This window comes from Pinus tabuliformis, chromosome 4_2 (assembly GCF_031772625.1).
Source record: "Pinus tabuliformis cultivar Carrire ecotype Pingquan chromosome 4_2, CPIR1, whole genome shotgun sequence".
Lineage (NCBI taxonomy): Eukaryota > Viridiplantae > Streptophyta > Pinopsida > Pinales > Pinaceae > Pinus > Pinus tabuliformis.
This window is the reverse complement of record NC_142304.1, coordinates 765,061,708-765,070,245: the sequence shown is the minus strand read 5'-3', so window position 1 is coordinate 765,070,245 and position 8,538 is coordinate 765,061,708. Positions and strand designations below refer to the sequence as shown.

The 8,538-nt window shown below is 38.4% G+C and overlaps 1 pseudogene; it reads right to left on the bottom strand.

Moving 5' to 3' along the window:
- Positions 1-470: 470 nt before the first annotated feature.
- The window catches only part of LOC149171846 (ubiquitin fusion degradation protein 1 B-like), a 141,318-nt pseudogene continuing 133,250 nt past the window's right edge, over positions 471-8,538 (bottom strand).

Genomic DNA, 8,538 nt, shown 5'->3' with positions numbered 1-8,538 from the left:
TACAAGGCTTCATGCATTGAATATGTTTGTATGCATTTGGTTGAGTGTCAAGTCTGCAGGTCTGAGTTTCCTATGATCTCGATTTCTCAGAGGTGTCTAACAATCCTTTGCATAATGTATCTGTGCCTTCTCTGCCACACTGCCAAGTAGTTCTAACCTTCTAGCCCATATATTCTCCTATTTCATTGCTGCATAGAGAAACGCTCCCTCACTTAATGTTATTTGTGCCATTTCTGTCCTGTCATTCTGAATGTGCTCAATCGTTTCACTCAGCGGTTTCTCTGTAATAATCTACTCAAAAAAAACAACGCCATTCTGGTCAGTTTGTTAGGGCTGACACAAATTTTTGTACCTTCCTTGCACATACATTGTGATTCTATAACTTAACTTGTAATCATCATATAGAGCTCCAAGATATGGATACACTCTGACAGATTATCATAGCACACAAAATTGAGAAATGAAGCTTTTCAATCATTCAATGAATATTTTTTACCCGTAAATGCCTGGAACTTTGGTTCTTCCTTTGGTACCTCCTGCTTGAACTCTTTCATAGTTGCCTTAGAAGTATCAGAAGCATCAGCCAGAATATTTCCCGTGCCTGAGCCAAATACAAGCCTTCTAGATGGACGGCGTTGTGAAGCGCCCAAAGAAGAACCAGGCCCTGATGTTTTATTATTTGTAAATGGGATATTGTTTTTGACCTCCCAGAGGAAGTCGATGGTTTCCCATCTAGACGCCCTCCAACTCCAGTAAACGGACTAAATTTCAGTTCTGCCACATCTTTTGATTCCTCTTCAGATGCTGTTGTGCTTTCAAAAGGAGCAGGTTTGGCTGGAACTCTTTCTGGTTCTTTGTAATCAAAAGGAGGACCAAAATCCACCTCACAATCTGTCTCAATAATAGTTATGACAAAAGCTGGTTTTGCCTCGACTATGTCTATATAGTATTTCTTGTTGTTATAAGCTACCATCACCTGTGGTCAAGCAGGAGAAGTTCCTCAAACTACTGTGTTACTGGAGTTTGAAGCTCAAAAAAGCATTGGATAATCTATGTGTAGAGATGCCAGACGATCAAGAGATGATGGAGGCATTATAATTTTGTCACCAGTTTCCAGCTGAGGCTTATCAATAAAAGAAGTTGGAACAATGGAATTCACATTTGTATTGCTAAGCTATCAACAACCATGTCAAAGCATAATGTTGGGTCATTATATTGAAAGAGAAACTTTGTTGCTAGAATGCAATGAAGGAGTAGCCTTGTGTTCCAATATCCAACATAGGACTGACTGTAATGTGGATGTCTTGTTGGGTTTCAACGACAACTTCCTTAGTTTATTCAAGTACAATGAAGCGACAAAATTTAAGTGTTTGCCTACGATGTGAAATTGCAAGAACAAACTTGCATAACTCATCCTTTACCAATCTCTCAATACTATTCCAAAAGTAGTCAGAATTTTCATGAAGGCATCTCTAATGATTGTCACATTTATATGAGTATTGAGAGAAAATTGTTTTCTTTGAAGAAAGTGGCAAGTTCAGAGAATATTGGTTCATACCCTTCAAAGCATTTATATATATGAGCATTCAGTCATGTCCATGACATAGTGCGATAGTTGTTGAAGTTTTGATAGCCATGATTTCTATTTTGAAAGTGAATATGCTATAGGATTTTTGTTAATGAAAGAGTTCAATGTTCATAAGCATTGGGAACTGTTTATATTCTTTAAAGTCGTAGTTATTTGGAATTGTGTGAGTTATCGTGCAACATTGTTATGAGATGGAGAAAATTGATGATGCATTATAGTTATTGAAGAGTTTAATCTATTCCATTGTTGATGGGATGGTAAAAGTTAGTAAGGAAACTCTTTTTAACATTCAAACTTGCTTGCAACATACACAAGAGAAGATTGATTTTTTGCAACTTGAATCTTCGCTATAGCAAGCAGAATTACAAAAATGGAGTCGTCATTCTGAACCTGTTTCTGTTCAGAAAATTGAGATAACAACCCATCAACAACAAGTCAATAATGTTATAGTTCATTCAGATTTAGTACCCAATGAAGCAACAGTTGTACATGTAGATGCAGAACTTCAGTCTGCACTTCCCAAGTCGGTCATCAGACCTTGGGAAGAGCTTCTCCACAACAAGAACATAACAGGTCTTGGATATGATAAGGACATGTCCTTTCATATTCCAGATTACTTAAAGCCCATTCAGTTTCAGAGTGCTGGATTCCTTCATGACAATTCACCTCCAGCTATTCCAGATTTTGCCTCTCTTCCACAGCAACAAATTATGAAATGCCAACACTGTGACTGAGTTGGCCATATGAAAGATCATGTTTTGATCTTCATCCATGTAAGCACTGTCATAAAACCACCCATTCTTCAAATAGATGCTTTAGAAAGAAACCTCTTGCAAGAACAAGGATTCATCTAGGATGGATCACTTCTTGGCAATGGGCTTCAACAGCCAAGAAGATATTTCACTCATACAATAGGATTTGTTCTCGCATATTGAAAAGTCTTGCAGTTGAGATCTCTTCATCTTCTCACTTATATCTGACAGGGGGGAAATGATGGTCATCTACAAGCTTCAAAGCCACATCAAGTGAGCCTGAGCCACAACCTGCCACACCAGATTCAGATTTGTAGCCAGAGACAAAGATGCCCTCGAGCATGCCTTCAGTCAGTGATACCTCTTCAAAGAATTGGGGACACTTCCTCTAGTAGAAAACTTCGGCTTCTTGCTAGTTTCGGAAGAGTTCCATGAATTGCATTAAGCATTCCATAGTTGTTGTTAATCCTTAAACCATCACAGGTTGAGACCTCCCTTTTCAGGGTGAGGTTCTCCCTTTTATACGGGGTGAGACCTCCCTTTATTGGTTGAAGGTTTCCCTCTTCAAAACATCAGGAGCACTTCCTCTAGCAGAAGACCTGATCTTCATTCCAGACTTGGAAGAGTTCTAGGAATTGCACTAAGAGTTCCAGTGTTGGTGGTCATCCTTAAACCACTGCCCTTTATACCAACATTTCAGAGAGCACATTCAGCCTAATGCTGCCATGCATTTTTGCACATTTTGTATTACAACTCTCTTCTTGGACTCATACATAACCCTTCGGATTAAGGGGGTAAATGCTGGACACCTAATCCTCTATGGGTTGATGTAGAATGTGAACAGCCATGAGAGTCCAAGAGACCTTGGGATGTGGAACCCAATGGTCACATGAATGTACTATAAATGTATATCATTGTCAATAATAAATGTAATCTCATGTTTATCTTTCCTATTTTGTCTCGGCCATGTGTTTGTTTAACAGAATCTTCAGTTCACTGGTTGATCACTGTTGGTTACACCCAACTACTGCAGGTTACACCCCACTATTGGATCTCCCACTAATTCCTCCATCAGTTAGAACCAGTTTAACTGAATTTAACCCAGTTAGACTCAATTAAGTAATTATAACTCAAAATAAACTCAACACTCTACATGACTCAAGTTATACCCTCAACTCGAATTAACTGATCCAACTAAGTCAAATTAACTTAGTTAACTATTACAAGTTGTCATGAGATATGGAATTGCAATTTAATTCCTAACTTAATTCAAAGATAAAATTAAATTCAGATTTTATTGTTGCATTTTTAACACTCCCTCTCAACAAGAAATGGATTGTCTCCTACCCCTTCCTACCTCCGTGAAACTCAAATTTGCATCTTGGCAATTCCTTTGTCAAAATATCTGCATCCTGCTCCTTTTTAGGAATTTACTCCAACAACATGATTCTCCTATGCACACAATCTCATAGATGGTGATACCATATGTCCATATGATTGGATTGATCATGAAAAATTGGATTCTCATAGAGTTTTATACAACTCTAATTTTTAGAGTAAATCCCTACAGGATCCATCTGCTAATCAAATAACCCTACAAGGGTCTTCCTCATCTAGATAGCCTCACAAGCTACTTGACTAGCAAGCATGTATTCTTCTTCTATTGAACTAAGTCCAACTGATCTCTGCTTCCTATTGTACCAAGAAACTACTGCTGATCCAATACTGAAGATTCCCCCAATCTGCTCTTTTTGTCAGATGGAAGTCCTGCCCAATCTGTATCTGTGAAGCCTTGAAGCTTCACTCCCTCTTTCTGTCTCTACCAAAGACCAATCTAAGTGGTGCCTCTGAGCTATCTCAACACATGTTTATTTGCCTTCCAATAAATTTTGGTTAGCTTAACTCTGGCTTGACTAAGCTGGTTAATTGAAAACCACATGTTTGGTTGTATGTTCACCAAATACATAAGTGAACCCACAAGCTATCTATAAATAGTGGCCTCCACTACTTCACTTGAAGTAGCATCTTCCTTCCTCCAATTACCTGCTAAAGGAGTCTCCATGGCTTTGCTTCTCTTCATGTGGAACTTCTTTAGTATCTTGTTGGCATACTTTCCCTGAGAGACAAACAGTTCCCCATCTTCTTGCCATACTTCCACACCAAGAAACTAATGTATGAGCATTAGTTCCTTCATCTTGAATTCTCTTGCAAGATCCTCTTTGCAAGATTTTATCAACTTCTCATCACCTATTAGAATCAAATCATCGACATATATTCTATAATAGACAATTTACCTTCAACCACAATATGGTAAAGGTTTGCATCTGCTTCACTTTTGGTGAAGCCCAACCTAGTGAAATAGCTTTCAATTCTGGTGTACCAAGCACGAGGTGCTTGTTTTAGTCCATACAATGCTCACTTGAGTCTGCACACATGTGAATCTTTGTTGAAGGTATCAAATCCTTTTGGATGCTCAATATACACCTCTTCCTCAATCATACTGTTGAGGAATGTTGTCTTCACATCCATCTAATGTATCTTCCATCCCATCTGTGCTGACAATGCTAGAATAGATCTGATTGAAGAGTACCTTGCTACTAGAGAAAAGGTCTCATCATAATCAATTCCCTCCACCTGAGAGAACCCTCTGGCCACAAATCTAGCCTTGTATTTCTCCACATTCCCATCTACTGCTTGATTTACCTTGTAAATCCAGATGGAACTAACCACTGACTTTTTTGTTGGTCTTGGGACCACTTCCCAAACATTTTTTCTGATAATGAAGTCATACTCCTCAACCATGGCATCAACCCATACTAGTTTCTGCACTTCTTCATCGAATGAGGATGGCTCAACCTCTACACTCTCACTCATCAGATCCATGTAGCAAGTGTACTGAAATGGTGACCTCCATTGCCTGCAATGTGATGTGGGTGCTCCCACATTCTCTCTAGAATCATGCATCAATTAGTTAGCCTCTCTGGTGTGCTTCCTTCCATCTCTGGAAGTCTTTTCATGAGTGGGTACTTCCATTCTCTGCTCCTATGCATGTGGCTACTCCACATCATCTTGAGGTTCCTCCTTTAGAGCTCAAAGCTCCTCATCTGAATGTAACTGAATCTCCTTGTCAAGGGAACATCTCATGGCCTTCTCTTCATTGAACTTCACATCTCTACGAACCACTTTCATCTTGTTGTATGGTAGGTACACCCGATAGTTGTGAGGTGTTTCAGTGTACCCCATAAATATGCCCAACTTAGTTGTTTTCTCTAGTTTTTTCCATACATCCTTGGTAACATGATAGTAGACTGATGAACCAAAGATCCTGAAGTGTGCCATATATGGTTTCTTACCTAAAAAAGCTTCTTCTCGTGTCCTCATCTCGAGAATTCAATGAGGTCTTCTATTCTACAAATAAACAATTGTGTTGCATTCTTCAACCCACAAGTGTAATGATAGGCCCTGATCATATAACATCACTCGTGCAACGCCCACAATACTTTTTTTCTTCCTTTTAGCCACCTCATTTTGTTGTGGGTTATGGGGTCCTATTAACTCCCGTCGAATTCCTTCTGATGCACATAAGTTATTTAATTTATTCGACACATATTCTCCATCGTTATCACTTTTGAGAGCTTTAACTTTCATGCTAGTATCTTTCTCGAAAAGTGCTTTAAATTCACAAAATTTTACGAACATCTAATCTTTCTTCTACATGAATAAAATCTAGCATTTATGAGAAAAATCATCAACAAATATTACATAATACATGTGCTTGGTCATGGAGGCTATCGAGAATGGTCCACACACAACTACGTGAACTTGATTAAGGATCGATTATGCTCGACTGTCTTTATCATGAATGAAATATTTGGTGTACTTCCCCAATGTACACCCTTTGCATGTGTCTCTCTGCTCTAGTGTACCCTTGGGAAGTCCTATAGAAATTTGCTGCATGATCTTCAAATCTCAGTAGTGCAAGTGCCCTAATATTCTATGCCACAGCTCACTGATGTCTTGACTTTGCACCTTATTTGCTTTAGTGCTCAAAACAAAACAATCTTATACATCTAATTTGTAGAGGTTCTTCACCTAAACCTCAATCTGATTCACCTATCCTGAGGCTATGTGATGAAGGAAATCCTTTCCCTTTATAAATATCACATCATAGCCACAATCCTCCAACATGGAAACTAAAACCAAATTCTTCTTCAAACCTATAACATACATGACATATTTTAATGTGAGAGCAGAACCAGACCCCCTTTGAAAGGTAACAATACCGATGTTGGTCACGCTATACCTCCTATCATCTCCCATCTTGATGTGCATATGGAGGTCCTTCTCCTCCAAGTCACTGAAGAACTCTTTGTTTTTGTTCATATGGAATGGGGCTCCATTATCCAAGTACCACACCCTACTCATCACTGATGTCACCATGCAAGCGATGAGGGTGAAATCCAATTCAAATCATGAAGCGAGAGATTCACCTTCCACTCCTCCAAAGGGATTATTATCGGCCTTCTTGTGCGGACACTTTGCGGCATAGTGTCCCAACTCGTGATAGTGAAAACATTTAATCTTCGACATGTCCTTCTTCACCTTTTCAGTGAATGCAATATTCTCTTCATCATCATGCTTGGATGAGGATCCATATCTGGTGTTCCGTCGAATCTCTTCTTGTACCAAGTCAAACCGCAATCACTCCCACTCTAGTAGCTTCTCCCTCCCATTAACTACACCCTCGTAGCTATGCCAGCTCTTGGGAAGGCCTAGAAGCACTAGGCTCACCATATCATCTTCATCAACTATAACACTAACACTTCCAAGCTCATCCCGACATTAGGTGAACTTTGTGAAGTACTTCGGTATTATGTCGTCCTTCTCCATATTGATTTTTCTCAGCCTGTCCTTCAATGCCAGCTTCATGTGGTCACTGTTGTTTTGAAACAGGTATGCCAAGGCCTTCGACGTTGCAAATGAAGTTTCCTTACCATGGAGGTTTGAGACAATATGATCTCAAACTCATTCTAGGATAATCCTTCTCGCCTTTGCCACACACTTTCTCCACTCTTCCATATCCTCAGCATGAGTTGGATAAGGAATATCTTTGTCTATGAATTCCTTAAGCCCATTATCTTCCAACACTGCCTCCATCCTATCCTTCCAAGAAATATAGTTTGAACTACCCTCAAGAGCATATTCGAGTCTCAATTCATAGAATGATATCCTTCTAGATCTGAAGTACGATACTATAAATTTGATTTCTCCTACAAAATAAAAACTCATATTCTCCTCTTCTATAGTGATTTCAGCTCCAATACCACATAGAAATTCCTTGTAGATTCAAATTACTTATGTAATTTTCTAAAACAAAAGACTTTAATCTACTCTACTCATTAGTAGAAACAATAAACAATCGATGAAATCAAAAAGCATAAAATAGAAAGAATTCAATCAACACATTACACAATGATTTCCCGGGGAAAGCCATATCTAAAAACTCCTACTATCTATATATTACATTAATAAGAAAATATTAGTGGATTACAATGCTTTTCTCAAGCTCAAGCAAACTCTGCACTATTTCTATCTATCTCACTTCTTCCTAGACAAGCTTTGGCCAAAACTTAGCCAATTTCCTAGCCTTCCAAGCTCCTACTTCCTTGGGTTGTTCCCTTGGGAATAAACCCATATTTAATTGGGAAAATCCACAAGTATGAATTGTGAATCATCATAGGCCTTCCTCTGATTGCATGCACCACCTCTACAATTTAGATGATTATACAACTGATAGTACATTGTCCCTGAACTCCAATCTCAACTGGGTCTTTCTATGATCTGACATGCATGAGTTAATTATGAGTGAATATTTAGTTTACTGGTTGATCATTGTTGGTTACACCCCACTACTAGATCTCCCACTAATTCCTCCATGACTTAGAACTAGTTTAAATGAATTTAACTTACTTAGACTGAATTAAATAATTACAACTCAAAATAAACTTAGCCAGGGCTCCTAAAAATTAGGAGACAAACTACATGACTCAAGTTAATCCCTCAATGCGAATTAATGAGAAACTAAGTCAAATTAACTTAGTTAACTATTATGCGTTGTCATGAGATATGGAATTACAATTTAATTCCTAATTTAATTCGAGGACAAAATTAAATTAGGATTTTCTTGTTGCATTTTCA